At 42.4% G+C, this 16,256-nt stretch overlaps 1 protein-coding gene across 2 annotated transcripts in view; it reads right to left on the bottom strand.

Annotated features, from left to right (window-relative positions):
- AGPAT3 (1-acylglycerol-3-phosphate O-acyltransferase 3) overlaps window positions 1-5,944 on the bottom strand; it is a 100,253-nt gene extending 94,309 nt beyond the window's left edge. For both annotated transcript variants that reach the window (XM_064497090.1, XM_064497099.1), the window contains exon 1: window positions 5,557-5,944. The gene's annotated coding sequence lies outside the window, so the exon portion shown is untranslated. The remainder of the gene's footprint in view (window positions 1-5,556) is intronic.
- Window positions 5,945-16,256: the final 10,312 nt, after the last annotated feature.

Genomic DNA, 16,256 nt, shown 5'->3' with positions numbered 1-16,256 from the left:
TAATCTATAACATGCTCAATTCTTCCTTTATGAGGACAGGTACAAACGAAACTGAGGTACACCCCCTCATGTTGACTGCTGTATCTACAAAAAGCCATTATCAGCACAGCTATAGCCAGAAGAACAGGTGGAAAGATGCACTCACCCACCCCTTGCTAACACAGCTGTAAGTTTTAGCAGTAGGCCAGGCCTCAGGCACTTTGAAAATCCCATTTTCACAACACAGATGGAGACAATGCCAATTAATTATTATGCCATCCATAAAAATTTACTACAATACTGACTTCACAGTGTTGTCACAAGGATTATTTAACATTTGTGAACAGCTTTGAAGAAGAAATAGTGGGTATTGTTTTCACGTACCACAGGATTTGGAGAGGTTTCACATGAATATTGCATGACCATGCATGTGTGACAGTCACAGTATCAATAGTTTATTTCTCCATAAGAAAAGCCTCACATTTATTCTGGGCAACATTTCAGTCAGAGATGTATTTTGTTTTGCTCATTAATATATCCTAAATAGATGTTAACTTTGACTATTTTATTAATAGACTCAGGTGCTGCTTCTAGTCTTTCTTAATTAAAGGAAACATTACATTTTTGACAAAGAACTCAGTTTATGCTGTCAGGCTCCTGAGAAACACTATAATTACCAAAGTATTGTTAACACAGAGAAATAACAACACATACACAAAAACAACAAAAAACGCACTGAAATCCCATTTCCTTTATAGCAACAGAGAGAGTCTCTCAGTGTGGAAAAGAGGTGCTACACATACAAAGCAGCCAATATCGTATTATTTAAAGCTGACTATTTAAGAGCTCTGGACACTGATGCAGGAACATTTTACTTTAAAGGGTTTTAAATAGTCCTACTATAAATACTCCAATGCACACAGAGTGCTGTATTCTAAACGTTCTCTGGGAGAAACTAACATATAACTCCAATCCACCTCTTCTGTTTGTAAAAATTTTAGTATTTCACTCCAAACGCATAAAGAATTTATATGCCCCTTTATTCTCATAAAGCATCAGGAGCTTAACACGTACTCCAAGGACGAGCGGTTTTTTGGAGCATTCGCAGACTCCGGTGGTAATGAAACGCACAAGATTGTACTCAGGGCAGAGACTGATCTGGCCAAGAGAACTAACATTTCCATTACAAAAAGCCTTGAAGAATCTTTAAACTCTTTGGGGCATAGGCCATATCTTTTGTTTTGAAAGCAAATGATACATTATTGACACTACAGCAAGACAAATAATAATACCAGGCCCAGTCAGAACACTAGCTTTCATCCAAGGTGCAACACAACGGTTGGTCTATTTGGCCACTCTTTCATCCCAGCTTCATGGCAAGGAGTTGGCACCTAAGGTGCACAAGGAATGAGGCATGGCAGCAACAAGTATCACAGAGCCTAGGTCCCAAGTCCCCTGACTGCCAGGGGAATCAGCAGCCCCAAATCAGCTGTCTCTTCTCCCTACAAAATGCATGGAGGGAGTCACATGCCTGAGAACAGCAAGGAGAGGGATGAAAGCAGATTGAGCATCTGGGCCGAGTTACAAAGAGCATACAGCAAGAAGATGCATTACCAATCTCAGCCTTCCCCAGGGGTTATTTTAGGCAGGGATCAACAACTTCAGGGGAAGACTGAGGGTGCTGGGACTATGCCAACCCTCTGCTCATAAAACACAGGTATGAAGCAGGAAGGCAAGACTGACAGGCTCTTTCATCCATCAGTTGGACAGGCAGAACCCTCAGAGTTTGAGCGGTACGCAGTTTTGGCAGTTTCCCTTCTTGGACAGAATCATAACCCTCACCCACTATTTCCTTGGTAATGCACCAGGGTATCCTAGCACATCTGGTCCCTGCCCTCTGCTACTGAAGCAGTTGCTTCACATGGATTTACAGATCTCCTGGTCTAGGAAGAGTGTCGCTCTCTTGGTTCCTTTTCCAATATTGAATATTCATTTGGACAGGGACAAGAACCCCAGCCTCCTGCTTCTCAAGACAAAAGTCCGATGTACTAAACTATACAGCTATGCTGTCTAACCCCATACAAGGCTAGATAGTTACACAGAAAGGATTGACAAGCCCCCAATCACCCCTTGCTTGGTGCTTAAAGCATTCAGCTAGGTGCAAGCTTTCAAAGAGAAATCATTTACCTTGTATGTCCTGAATGAATGCTCTAGTTACCCAAGTACTGGATAAAGGTAGAGAAAAAGAAAGTGCTGTGGGGAAAGACTTCATCCAAAAGACAATCCTCCTAGATTCGTCTTTACAAACGAGACCAACGTCTCTCTAATTCTTGCCATGACTTCTGTTTACCAGCTTTAAGTGCCCAGCTTCTCATCACTGTCATGTCTTGCACACTTTAAACATATCCAAACTCTGAGGCATGCAGGAAACTTCACAGGTAACACCATAGGCGTGTGCTGATTTCAGAAGCATCAAAAAGCAACTAAAAGAGGGATTTTTTTTTAACAATTTGAAATTCATCTTATAGAATTAATCAACCAGAATCAGAGGAAAAGAATTGATTGATTCACTGGTGCACAAAGCCACTCTAGATTATTGAGATTCTTCCTATAGGTCTCTGTCCTAGTATTAATCGGTCCCTAACTTCAGTGCTGACTCACTCCTAGAATCTGAAATGATCATATATCAAGATGGCAAATTGATTTTAGTGCAACACTTTTAAGAATATCTTCATCAAATATATTGCAGAAGCCTTGGAATTGTATTATTAGTGTTTCTGTTTCTCATTTTATATTGGTTGATATCATAGGTAAACAAGAGGTTTGGATAGTGCCTCCTAATGTCTTGACATTCTCTTCCTTTTAGTTTTGCTTAGGAAGCCATCAATACCATCTTTTCAAGAGCTATTGAAAAGCAAAACTTTCCTGGTACTAGCTGAAATGCAACTGTGGACAGAGAATCCTTACTAGGGATTCATCGCTAGAGGGTGGTGGAAGGGTCCAAGATGCAATGAAATCACTGGTACCCTCTGTTTTTTGTGAATTCTTTTATCTTGTAACATTCAGAGTACCTAGTAACCTAGTCACCTGCTCACCTGCTCTTTGTTCAAGCAGGGACTGTAAATAGACTTTAAGAATCATGCATCAACAAAAAGTATTAATATTCTAAAAAACACACACACACAAAGTCACCACCAAAAAAAAAAAAAAAAAAAAAAGCCACAGTGAAAGAACAAGACATTTCTAGCCAGGCTCAGATACTGACAAAGAAGCATCATTATGTTTTAATAAACAAAAGATGAAAGACTGAATGCACCCTTTTGGGGGGGGGGGGGAGGGGGGATGTTTTTCCAGAAAGTATAGAAGCAGCCTACCATAATTTATAGCTATCATAAATTTAGTATAGGTGAACTCCTTTCAGTTAACAGCAGTACCTTATTCACACTATTTTCTCACACAGAGTGCAGCTTCTAATCCAATTACGCCGTAACAATTCTGTAAGTAAGTAAAACACCACTTGGGATTTTGAAACAATGCATCTTTCCACAAATACAAGTGGAAAGAAAAAAAGTGAAGCTAACACTGGACTGTACTACAGCCAGTTTCATGTTGTAAGAAGATTATGACCAATGGCAGCCTGCTTTCTCTTCTTGGAAAGAGAACGCACATTTTGCTCTAGTAGAGTTTATGTAATTATGGATTTTTGTTTGTTAATGCAGCTCTTCAGTGATTAAAAAGAATACACTGGGAGGAGGAAATAGCCTCCTCATTTTGGTTCAAGATTACCTCATCCATAGCTGATTCTGATTTCAACACTTGAGAGATAACAACTCGCTCGCTGTTGAGTGAGGTCACGACTGAGCTATCTGCAATGTATTGTTAAACTGCAGTATAAAGCTTTGATAAGTGGTGCTGCCATTTTAACCATGCTCAGCGGGGACAATTTGGTCAAGTTTCTCTCCTGAGGTTGTTGAATCCAAGCTATATTTGGAAACCAACTGTTCTCTATCCAGCTTTTTCCAATTAAGCATGTGTATAGGGGTGGAGAGGTGAAGGCGGGAATCAGCGAGAAAGTGGTATAGTACTTTCTTAAGAGCAGACAATACTGTCCTTAAAAAAGGCTGACTAAAAGTACTGAATATAATTTTAGTGGTCAAGGTTCAGTAACAATAGACAAGAAGGGGTAGAAGACTACGATACGAAAGCAGGGAACCAAAAGCAAAGGTTCTCATGAAAGCTCCAGGAAAGACCAGAACATTTAGGTTGAAAAACCCAAGAGACCAGAGTTGTTCCCATTACAAAGCTCTGTAACAGCCTGACAGCCACAGCAGCAAAGCAAGCTCACCATAGGTTCGCACGACTCTGTTTAACTTTGACATCTTGCATACAGTCTCGAAAGAAAATGAGTGAAAACCGTGCACATTTTACTGCTAGGAAAATCAAAACTTAAAAAAAAAAAAAGCCATAAATACCTATCTGTGATTATGTTAAACTTCACCCAGACAACCTGTAGTTCCAATAAAAAGCCTCAGGTGAGGAGCATCACGCCAAAAGAAACGCTGCCCAGACAAGTGGGGGAGCTGGCCACCTTACTCCTCAGTTGGCAACTCGCTGAGGGCAAGCATTTGCTCCTGGAGGCCACCTTATTCCCCTTAGAGCGGGAGCACGGGAAAGGCCCTTAAGGTCGTACTGAACTTGAAATTAATTAGTTTGATAACCTGAAGAATGGCTTGAGCTAACAAAATCACTGCTTTGAGGAAAGAGCAGCAAGATTGCTGCGAACTGTATCACTTCCCTTTCTCGTTCCAGTCCTGTCCACCCTCCCGCCTGAACAAGGAGTGAAGGTATGAAGATTCAAAGAGGGAGAAAAAGAAATAATATTAGAGGAAAAGAAAATAAAAATGATGCATCAGATGGGTAACGCTCAGACAGAAGTCTCAACACAAAAGTTTCTTTGGAACACAATAGCGTATTAAAAGCTATGAGGCAATAATCAACGCGCTTATTGACCCAGGTGCCTGCACACGAGGTTAGCAGCCTATTAAACCCATCAGCATCATCCGAAGGCACAACATCATCCCATTTGGTCTGCGCTCGCAGATGGATAGGGTTTGCTCTTCTCCATTTCGCCCTCGCAAGCGCTGCGCCCAGGTACACAGAGCCTGGCTCCTCAGAAGGAGCCCTTTTTCCTTTCAGACACGCTCCCTCGCCCGCTCTGCACATCCCTTCTCCCCCACACCTCCACGGCACGCTTCACACAGGCTCCAGCTGCGATTCCTCCGGCGGCGCCCGCGCAGCCCTCGCTTCCTTCACCTCACACCCCCGCCCGGCTGGGCCTGGCGGGGGGAATTTTACCCCGCGGGGATGAACGGCCGCCGGGCCCGCTGCGCCCTTCTCGGTGCCGCACGGCCCCCCCGCCGCCGGGCCGCCCCCTCCCCTCCCTCCTGCCGCCGCACAAAGGGCGGCCGCGGGCACACGCCGGCCCCGGCTGCCGCAGCGGGGCGGCGGCGGGGCCTGGCGCGGGGACCGGCCGGCCGCGGAGGGCAGGATCCCCCACCCCCGCCGAGCGGCACCAACCTGCAGTCGCCGCCGGAGCCGCCTCTGCCCGGCTCAGCCCGCGGCGGGCGGCCTGGCCCGCCTTCTCCTGCTGCTCTCCGCGGTGCCCCCCCGGCGGCAGCGGCGGCGGGCTCAGCCCTGGGGAGGCGGCGGAGGGGCGAGCGAGGCGGCCGCGGGAGCCTCTTTCATTGAGTGCGGCAGCCCCAGCTGCCGCCGCCGCCGCTGCTCCCCGCAGCCGCTACTTCCTGTGCAGCGACGGTTCAGTTCCTCCCGGGCCGCTGGGGGCAGGCGAGCCGCCCGCCAGGGGCGGAGGAGGCAGCTCGCCTCCGACAGCGGGGACGGCCGCCGCGCTCCCCCCCGCTCCGACACCGCCGCGGCTCCACGGAGCCGCCCGCGCCCCGCCACCCCCCTCCGCGGGGCGGCCGCCAGGAGACGCCCCTGCCCCCGCGCCGCAGTGGCCCCGCCGCCTCTCTTCAGGCGGCCGTTGGCGGCGGCCCCTCCGCGAGGGGGGAAGGCCTCGGCCGTGGCCGCCCCCGGGCACCGCGGAGGTGTGGGTAGAGCCGTGTGCGTGTATCCATGGGGGCGGGTGGTCTTTCCTGGGGGAGGGTAGCGATGGCGACAGGAGAGATGAGTGACCGGCATTCTCCCTAGCGCAGGAAAAGGATGCTGTAATGCTGTTAATAAATATACAAGTCCGTATCTGATTTTTTCTTTTTTTTTAAAAAAGACGCTTAACAGTGGGTTTTCAGGTGTAGGACTGAAGCTGCGCGTGCGTTAAAACTTACACCCTGCAAAGGACCGAACCGAGTGGAAGTCCTCCCTGAAAAGAGCAAGACGTTGCCCACGCTAGTTAATTTTCAACAAGCGTAACACCCTAAGACTGGCAAAATCTGTGTGTTCCAGTACACGTCATGAAAGAGTAGATCAGGACGCACCAAAAGACATAGAAATCCGGTCCGTTTTCCAGAATAAGACTTGAGAGTTGGCGTTTTTGCCTGGACTCCGGCTCGTCTGCCTCAGGGTGTGACAGCGCTGCGCGTGGGGACCGCACCAGCCCTGTCCTGCCCGGGGAGGTCCGGCCCGGGGAGGCTTTCCCAGGCAGGAGCGAAGGTGCAGGCATAGGCAGGTCTGCCTTTCCCCTCGCCGCTGCAGTAAGTATCAAACCTTGAAGGTGACAGTTTTGTTCGTAAAAGACTTCAGTATTGGGACAACATTTTCAAATACTGGTACCTAATTTTATCCTTCGGAATTCATGCTGATGCCACAAAATAATTGTTTTTGGTCTTAAAGATGGTGAGAATGTGCAACTCTCAGAGGCTTTTAATGGGAATTGCATATGTTCAGTACCTCTGAAAATTACTTCATTTTGTTTGGTTCCAGAATAGGGATTTTGAGGACACGCATGTTAAGCAGTAACGCTGAGAATCACCAGTCATAGCACACTCCAGACCATCAGAATAGACCACCTGCTGCCCTTGGCCGTTCCAAGGGACCAGAAAAGGAAATATTTTTAATTTATTTAGTTCTGGATGTTCCCCTCTTTCACTTGCAGTATGTGACATTCAGAACATAATAACTCAGCCTGCTTTAGAAAAATACAAGCAAGTAATATCTAAATATTTATGTTCTGTGTTTAGACAAAGTGCCATTTAAATCCCTTAGTTGTGCTTTTACTAGTGCTGAACTCACCACTGGTTTCCGGTTGTATATGAATTCTTGTACAATGCACAGATTTTGACCTTAGATCAGGTACGTGTGTTGCTTTTTCTTTTCTATCTCTTTTTGATATCTCCTACTCCAGTACAGCATCTTATTGGCAGTCCTTCTGATCAGCCTAGCCTAACGCTGCTCAGCCTACGCCAGTTTGTCAAATCACAAAATCTTTGGCCAGTCCTATGCTGGTATAGCTTTTTAGCAGACTACCATAAATTAAAGCAGCCAGAGAGACAGAGCAAAGGTAAAATAACATTCCTCTAAGTGTCCCAGCACTGAAACTCCCTATTTTTCTACATTTCCGTCCTACTAGTACATAGCTGTTTGCAGCTTATTTTTCTGCAACATCTGGTTTTGTACGAGAATGGGGAAAATGGGGGGGGGGGGGGGCTGCATGTAGTACAGCTTCCAGCTTTTCTCTGTGTAAGCTTTCAGTATACCTCACAAGTTTGTTTCCAAATAAGAAATACTCATTCTAAGAAATGATCTAATTGCAGTAGTTCAGGACAGCTTAACTGCAAAAACAGAGTATGACATACAATTTCTACAGGCAGAAGACTGCCTTCAGATTATATCACTAAGAGGAAGATGGGTAAGCTTGCCTGACCTGTTTCTGGTCTGCCCAAATTTTGTTATCACTATAGAAAAGTGAAAATTCCTTATTTTTCTTATATACAGTCAGCCCTACCCTGCAGTGCTTATGTGCTTGTAATGTCAATTGAAGTCTATATGAGTGCTATTTATATAACAATCAGAAGATCAGAACTAAAGTCTGAAAAGATACTGCATTCAGGGAGTATTTTAGCATGGGACAGAAGCAGAAAAGCAGGAAGAGAAAAGAAAATGTATTTAAAGTTTGGGAATAGGAATGGTAAATACAGAATGGCATGATAAACCCCCCAAGGTAGAACCTGTGAAGTTTGCCAGAAAACTCATTTCCACCTTCCTCCTCAGCTATTTTCTGACATCTCGACGGCAAGCAGCGTCTTCTCTTTCTCAGATACTAAGACAGCTCTGTGAAGTGCTGAATGTTACCTCTGGAGTGAAATTGAGAGCAAATGTCCTGATATTCATCCATTACCATCCCCAGGCTTAAAATGAGCTGTTCAACAGAAGCGATGCTCACTATGTGAGTAAAGCAAGATTTCAAATAAAGCACTCCTAGGCTTTTCTAGTGAGCAAAAAACACTTAGCATATCAAAGCGGCTGAAATCTATTTAACAGTCTTGGGAAAGTAGGTATTTACATCAGCCCAACAGGTCTGCAGGGTCTGCTGAAAAGGAAGTGTTTTACATTGATCTTCACGTCTTATCAATTTTTTCTGACTATGTTAATGTAATTAGGAGATGCAGATCTTCTCTTCATCCGAAGAGATTTTCTTCTCAGCATTGCTGGGCCCTTTTGTACCCATTATATCCACTATAGCCCCAAAATCTCATTCTGGCTTCTCGGAGCATTAGTTAGAAAGCCCTGGAGGACATTTCCGTGTTAGTTTTCAATACTGAGCCATGTCTAACACCTAACTCCCAACGCAGCTCCTGATTACTTCCCCTCAACTGCAGCAGAGCACTGATTAACTTCTGGGGAGAACTGAGCCCAGGCAGACATTTGCAGCTGATCATGTTTTGTGCAGCAGATATTACAAGAGCCCTGATGCATGATGCATCAGCTGCAGGAAGGTCAGGGAGACAAGTTTAAACTCAACCTCATATTTAATTTGAGGTCTTACCAAAACAACATGCAAACATAATGCATTAACGAGCATGTGATACAAAAGATACAAAAAGCAAGAATTCATCTAAGCGGTTAAATGTTTTAAATCCAAACTAGCTGAATATCCTCTTAACTTACCAAATGTTCAACATTGCCTGTATAATCATTTCTACAGTATTCTCTGCTTTGTTGTGTTCTCAGTACTGTTGTGCTGTTGATTTTGACAAATGAACAGAAATCTGTACTGTGAACATGTGCTTTCTAACAGTGTCAATTACCTGAAAAGCAGTTGCCATCAGAGCTGAAATTTCTCAGCTCGTAAAATATGGGGCGTTTTATCCTGTGGGAAAGTGTAACCAGCTTTCATTGGGTCACTTCTGAGGTATGCAAGCATTAAAAAAGTCCTATCACCATAAATACAAATGCTTCTAATATGTTAGAAGAAAAATGACTAGAAATAAAGAAGTGACAAGCTAAATATATATATAAGCATTTCAGAAGGGACTGATGATTTTGAGTGACTGACTGGGCAAATGATAAGGGGCCTGCTTTTCAAAAGCTGCTGAGTTTATATCACTAGTTCCCTTCCAGATGTCTCAATTATAGCATGATTTTTTTCTCCCTTCTCTCAGTTCTAATATTGGTCTGCATTAGAAAAGAACTGAGCAAGTCTGACAGAGTTGCTTACAAGACTGAGACACAGGAATTCCTAGTTCAGAAATGCCAAATCATTTTAGCAAGCAGTGCAATACCCAGATTTTCATCTTCATATGCACAGTTGAAAAAATACTAAGGCACCAGTGTGAGTCAAGAGGCATGGAAGGTAGCTTGAATTCCCTTCATGCACTTTAGATGTAACTGCTATTGTGGTAGGAGATGGACTGTAAATCATAGTAAATCCAAGTATAATTTAATTTGGATTTTCTCCCTGCCTTGTACATTCTCTGAATAAAAACTTCATCAAACTATTTATTGCAAACAACTGATATGTACGAGTATATACCTTGCACATACATGTATTTCACAAGGGTTATGAAATTTAAACACAAAAAGATTATAACTGAACTACAGAATTATAATATTTTATTGGGCAGAATTAAGGAAATTCAGTTTTGTATCTTTTCCACTGGAAAATTAATTCTACTTCTTTATTAGGGTAGAGTCTTCCAATATAAAATCACATGATGTTGGGAAGTAGGTCATGCTGCTAGGCAAATAACAAAACTTGGCGGAATACAAATGCACAATACACATTCTTCTGTAACAACAGATCCATATACTTTTTCCTCGAATTGCATTCTTTATCTTCAAATGCCCTGAGGTGAATTTTAGTTCTGTTCATCTACAAGGCACTCTAAGCTGAACCAAATACTCTTCACTTACATTGAAATTGCATTTTTTCCCCTATAATCTAAGAGTCCTACCTTGCACATCTTCTTAAACAAAAAATGCCCATTAACTTTAGTGAGTGTTTTTCTGTACAAGGAAAGTCGGATTACAGTCATATACATAATTAGGTTCCTGAAAATGTTAGATAAATAGTATTTTGACTTAACCCCTCTCCTAGCAGCTTATTCTCAACCTCAAAATCCAAAGAGTTCAAGACTTCTGAACTTGTTTACTATCTTGTGGGCGTATCATATTCAGTTGTGGGTTCAGGAGATGAGGGAAGTAGGGAGAGCCAAGCAGTTGGATAGATGATGCACGGATGACCCCAGACCTGAAGCCACTGTGAGAATAAAATATTATTTGGCCACTGTTTATCTAGGAATGAACATTATGCTGTTATTGTTGCACACTTATCTTTTCACCCTGCTTCCCTCCAATTGTTTGATATTTTTTTCCTGGTGGGTTTATGTGGAGGGGAGGAATGTGAATTCATGCCCTCACAGGACTTGTTTCTCACTGACTACTGTCGGTGAGGTCAGACTACTAGCTCAGTGTAAACATCTGTGTCATAGATGCTGAGTGTTAGGTGTAGTGAGCCTAGCACATGATGTGTTGCATGGCTGCAGAAGTATAGGTCGGGAAGTGACCTCGGGAGATCACCTAGCCCAATGCTCTTTTACCTCGTCCAAGGGCTATCTAACTACTCCAGGTAAAATTAAGGGAACTTTTCTTGTAACGAACCTGCAATGTTTTTCATTTGCAATGAGAAAGCCTTAGGTCAGCTTTGAATGTGTGTTTGTTATATCTCTTTTCATGACCTTGCTTATTTTCTTGATTGCATGCACAATAAGATGCATGTATGTTTGATACTTCTGGCAGCCTGTTCCATCAACCACCTTCTGATAGCTTATGAGTCATGCATCGGTCCCAGACCACACAGTCTGAAAAAGGCTGATCCAGTCCAGTTATATACAGAAGCAGGATGAGTAACAACAACTCTGCTTATGGCATAGGATTGAGGAGACAGAGCTGAATTCATTGGGCATTCTTAACTCTGAATTTCCTGGCATTTGGCATAGACAGCAGGAAACTGATTTACCATTATGTGAGTCTTTATAGTAATTTTGGCAGCTTTTTCGATTGATTTTCCTTTGTGCAGCCAGAATGGTGGATGGGGCCAAAATGTAGATGCAAATCAGATTCCCCAGCCTCAGTACTGCAGTAGGAGAGCTTTCTGGCAACTGCAATACCTTGCTTTCTAGTTCTGATGGTACTAGTATATAGTTTGGTTTTGTTATATTTCTGCTTGGTGGTCAGCACTGTAGGAAGCAGCCCAATACTTAGAACTGAATGTTGACAAACCAAAATACCTATTTTATGCATTACTCCAGCAAAAACCTGCCCACTCATAGCTAAACCATTGCTGCTCTTATTGGCTAGAGCTGCTGGTAGGCTGCCCTGTTATGGGTAAACATGTAAAACATGAAAAGAGAAAAGACTGCAATGTGCCAAATCCCTAACAGATCAAAATTTGATTTCCTACTGCAATGTGGAAGCAGTTGTTTTTTCCTGGTTTTGGAAGCAGAATATCTGTAGTTTGGTGAATCTCTACTACATGGAAGGGAATGTGCTTTCCCACTGTGATTTTGATGTACTTTAAGTGCTTTCTTCAGTAATCTGAGGCTTTGCCAGATTGAAACTCAATAAGCATTCTTTTTAAAAGGACAAAGATTTAGTAGTGTTGCTGTATGTATCACATAATAAATCACCAGGGATTTATTAATGTATCAATGAGGCCACAGAAGATTGCCCAATATTATCTGTCATCATACATAACCTGTGACCTGATACCATACATAATCTATGGATCTGACTCTTACTTGTCTTCTCAGGTGTAGTTTTGGTGACACTAGTGGAGACAGACTGGCACTACAGCAACATATCCAAGATGAAAACCAGACCCTGTTTGTGCCATCAGTGAGTGCAGCAGGCTAAGAGCATTAGACAAGCTCCCAAACCCAGGTGGGAACTGGTATGCTGGGCTATGGCAACACTTCAGTCAGATAGGCTAATTTATATGTTTTTGCGGTCTTTCTATATATGGTAATTTTTCTACAAGAGCAATTTTCCCAAGATATCACCAAAATGAGAATTGAATGTCCCAGTATCTGTTTCATCTGTACATCTGTTACTGATGCTCCGATTTACATAATGCTGGAGAATTCTTGTACAGTTTACAGTACATATAATTTTTATTCCAGATTTCAATGTCACTACCACATTTACGGAGCTAAGTAGAGAACAGAAAGGAGCCAGTGGATATCTGCTAGATATCCTTCCTAGTGAGCATGAACGGCATTTATAAATCACACAGCTTCAGAAAATCCCACAGCCGATGTGGTATTGCCTCAGAATATACATTCATGAAACACAAACTCTGAGAAATGCTGGTTCTGCAGTTATGTTACAATCTGGATTTGCCAGAAATGGAAGTGAGATTAAGATTCAGTGTCATCAGAAGTGCCTTACTATATTTGCAGTTGGGAAGAAATGTTTGGATGCTTTTGTGTCAAGAGCTAGGCAGCAATGACTGATAAGAAGTCTCTGAGACAGATACAAGCAGATGATCATATGAAGCCGACTGTCTCTTCTGTCAGATTAAAAAAAAAACATATACTGGCAAGAAACAGGGATTCATGGAGTGCTGGTTAAGTATAATGTACAGCAATCAGATGCCCAGGTAAGATCTGCTGCAAAGAAATTGGGCAACAGGTGCTTCATAAGTTTCAGTAGTGAGACTGGGGTGGCAAAGATCTATTATCTATGTGCTTGCTCCCATGGATATGCCAAGAGTGAAGAGAGCAGTATAGCAAAATAACAGTACAGAACTGTGTGAGACTGATAATCTGGAGTCTAACTAATAAAGTGCTCCATGTGCAAACACTTCTTGGTTAGAAACAGTGCATCCACTAATCCAAGAGCAGGAGCAATGACTGACCTTGCAGTAAGACTTACACCTGTATGAAATCACATAAAAGCCAGCAATTAAAGGATTAATGGAAGAAACACCTCACATTGTAAGCCAGAGGCTGAGTTTGGGGAACTCCCCCAAATCCTTGATGAGACAGAATAAAATTATGTATCCAGATAACTTGTTAATAATATGCTTACTACAGATAATCTAGTAGTTAAAGACATAGTCAATGTCGCAGAGTTAAGACTGAGTAAGTCAAAAGCAAAATATATGCAAGAGGTTTTGAGTTGAGTAGCCTTACACCTAAAAGTTGACCTCAGCAGTATCATCACATGAATGACTACAAGAAAAAGGGGACAGGCATAGGTAAATATGAGGCCAGCTGAAACTGTCCTGGGAAATTTCTCTACATGACAGAGTCAAGCTAGTCAAAAGGGTGAATGAGTATTTGCAGCTCTTTCAGAAGATTTCTGATTATCAACACTCCACAGAGGAAGCAGAAAGTTTTAGATTTGACATAGCATTTGACATTTGCCAGGAGAGATCAATAAAGGCTCTAAGGAGCAAAGGAGCATTCTCTTCAGTAACATACCTGCAAGGCACAGGGCCTAAGACTAGGGACTTCTTGTGTAGCCCTATCAATATGTCAAGCTTGATCAAATTCTCACTTCAAGAATGGAAAATATATTATTGAGAAGCCACATGACAATAGTCTCCGTCCCACACATGAGTCCTTCTCCTTTAGTCTAACCAAAGACCACTGAGGGGAAGCTGAGCTTCCTAAATTGTCACAGGTGAATACGCAGAGGGTACTGTTCTGCACTTTCTCCGGGATGATCGGACCAAGTCAATCATACCATCACTAAAAGCACAGAAAGCTTCGCATGGTGCCTTGGATTCAGCAGTGCTATACTGTGTTAGTGTATCATAGGGCCGCTTCCTTCCGCTTGTTCAGAAGCGCAGTCCTGGGGCAAGGTTCACTGTCTATAACAACATGACATATTCCCTGAGGACTGGCTTTTTGGGATGAGACACAGCTGATCAGTGTTTCTGCAGGCAACAGAGAGTCAGGCAAGAGCCCTGCAATTTACAGACTTATTCGAGGCTTGGAAAATCATAGGGTTTCCTACCGGAAACTGTGGGATTCACACGCCACAAAGCAACGGTGGGTGCCAGTGGTGCTGCCAAGGCGTCCTTCCAGGCCAAAGGCAGCAGGGACAGCCAGGAGATAGGAATTAACTCCAGCCAGTTATTACTGCATGAGGACTACCAACACTCAGTGGGCACCACACATACGCTGTGAAGCAGGAGACTGGAGACAATCCTGGGTTGGGACCTACTGTGCTGGGTCCAGGCAGTTCTGGCTGGCTCCTTGAGGGACATGCAGGCCACATGAATGGTGTCTGATGGGTTCTCCACAAACCAAAGTCACCCTCAGCTTGCGAGTTGGAACAGTAATTGATGGACATGGACAGCTTAGCAACAGCCCGACGTACACAGAGCTGTGCAAGGCGTCAGTCCAGACCAACCAAAAAGATTTATCGTAAAGACAGTTGTATGGTGAGTGCACTAACGAACTTCAGTGGAAATTTGGAGAGGAAGGAAAAATTACAATGTTGCTTGAATTATGCTTCTTTTGTCATAGGAGTGCCTTGAAGTATATGTGATAGGCTTTCGTCAAGGGAGAAAAATGTGTCATTTGTTTATGGTGCATTTAAACAGTGCATATACTTACTTATATTAAAATCTTCTTTTTTAACAAAAATACATGAAATTTAAGTGTAATTGCACACAATACATTTGTCATTGGTGGGAGAATGTCAATATAAAGAACATCAATTGCTGTTAAACTACTACAAAGGAAAGGTTATCATATCTAAACCAAGCCTACAAACATAGATGTCTCCAAAAAAGCATCTTTAGAATTTGCTGCCTCTATTGATACCAAGGGCTGAAATTTTCAAACTTCCTTCTCTGACTTTATGACCCTTAAGCAGTAAAAGAAGCAGAATTCTCTGGTTTTACTTTTGTATTACTATCTTATATGTATTTTATTAAAAGACACTTTTGCCCTTTTAAAACCCCACAGTATCCTCAAAACATAAAAAGAAAAAAAAAAAAAAAAAAGGAGTACATGGCAGTATTTCAAAATCAGCAGCTATTCAGAGCTGGAAAGAACTGTTACTAAAAGATTCCCTTTCCCAGTGATTAAATAAGGTCTTGGCATATTCATAAAAGGCAAAGGTGTCCACTTACGTGAGGAATTCAGACATTTGAAAAACACCTTTCTAGGTTTTTAAATTAGAGAAAAGGAGCAGGTAACCTTTCCTCTTTTTAATAATTTAAATGCAAACATGTACTAATGCATTTCTATAGCAAATAAATCACAAATATGAAACATTAACTTTTTACCACCTTTTTAAATGAATTCCTTTCTTTATCAAAACTGCTTGTCACAAAGGAGTGTCAAATTAATTTTCCTTTTACTAACATTACATCAGTCAGTCTTTCCAATATATTAAGAATGAAAAACATTAAGAATTTGAAGAACTATGTTAACTTGTGCAATTATTTTAGTAAGCATATAAAGAAATTGTATATCCTGTTTGTAAAAAAGTATGAAGTAGTGTAAAACTATACACAATTGTAAAATGACCTATTTTAATGGTTACAATCCAATGACAAGCAACTTCTCTATAGGAAAAGAGCTAAAATATGAAGGACAAAAAAGATGAAAGTTGATTATATAAATCAGTAAGCATGTAGCTATGAGTTAAATCATGATTAAAGTTACTATGGATTCAGAGTAGAACTATTGAGTACCACAGTTTCTAATCCATGGAAACCTTTTTCATATAAAAGAGGTTTTTTTTCCCCTGAGTTGGAATACAGAATTTGACATGAGTATATTTCTTGCAACAGAGCTTTCAAA

This window comes from Dromaius novaehollandiae, chromosome 1 (assembly GCF_036370855.1).
Source record: "Dromaius novaehollandiae isolate bDroNov1 chromosome 1, bDroNov1.hap1, whole genome shotgun sequence".
NCBI lineage: Eukaryota > Metazoa > Chordata > Aves > Casuariiformes > Dromaiidae > Dromaius > Dromaius novaehollandiae.
Note: the sequence above shows the minus strand (reverse complement) of the source record. Positions and strands in the feature narration are given on the sequence as shown.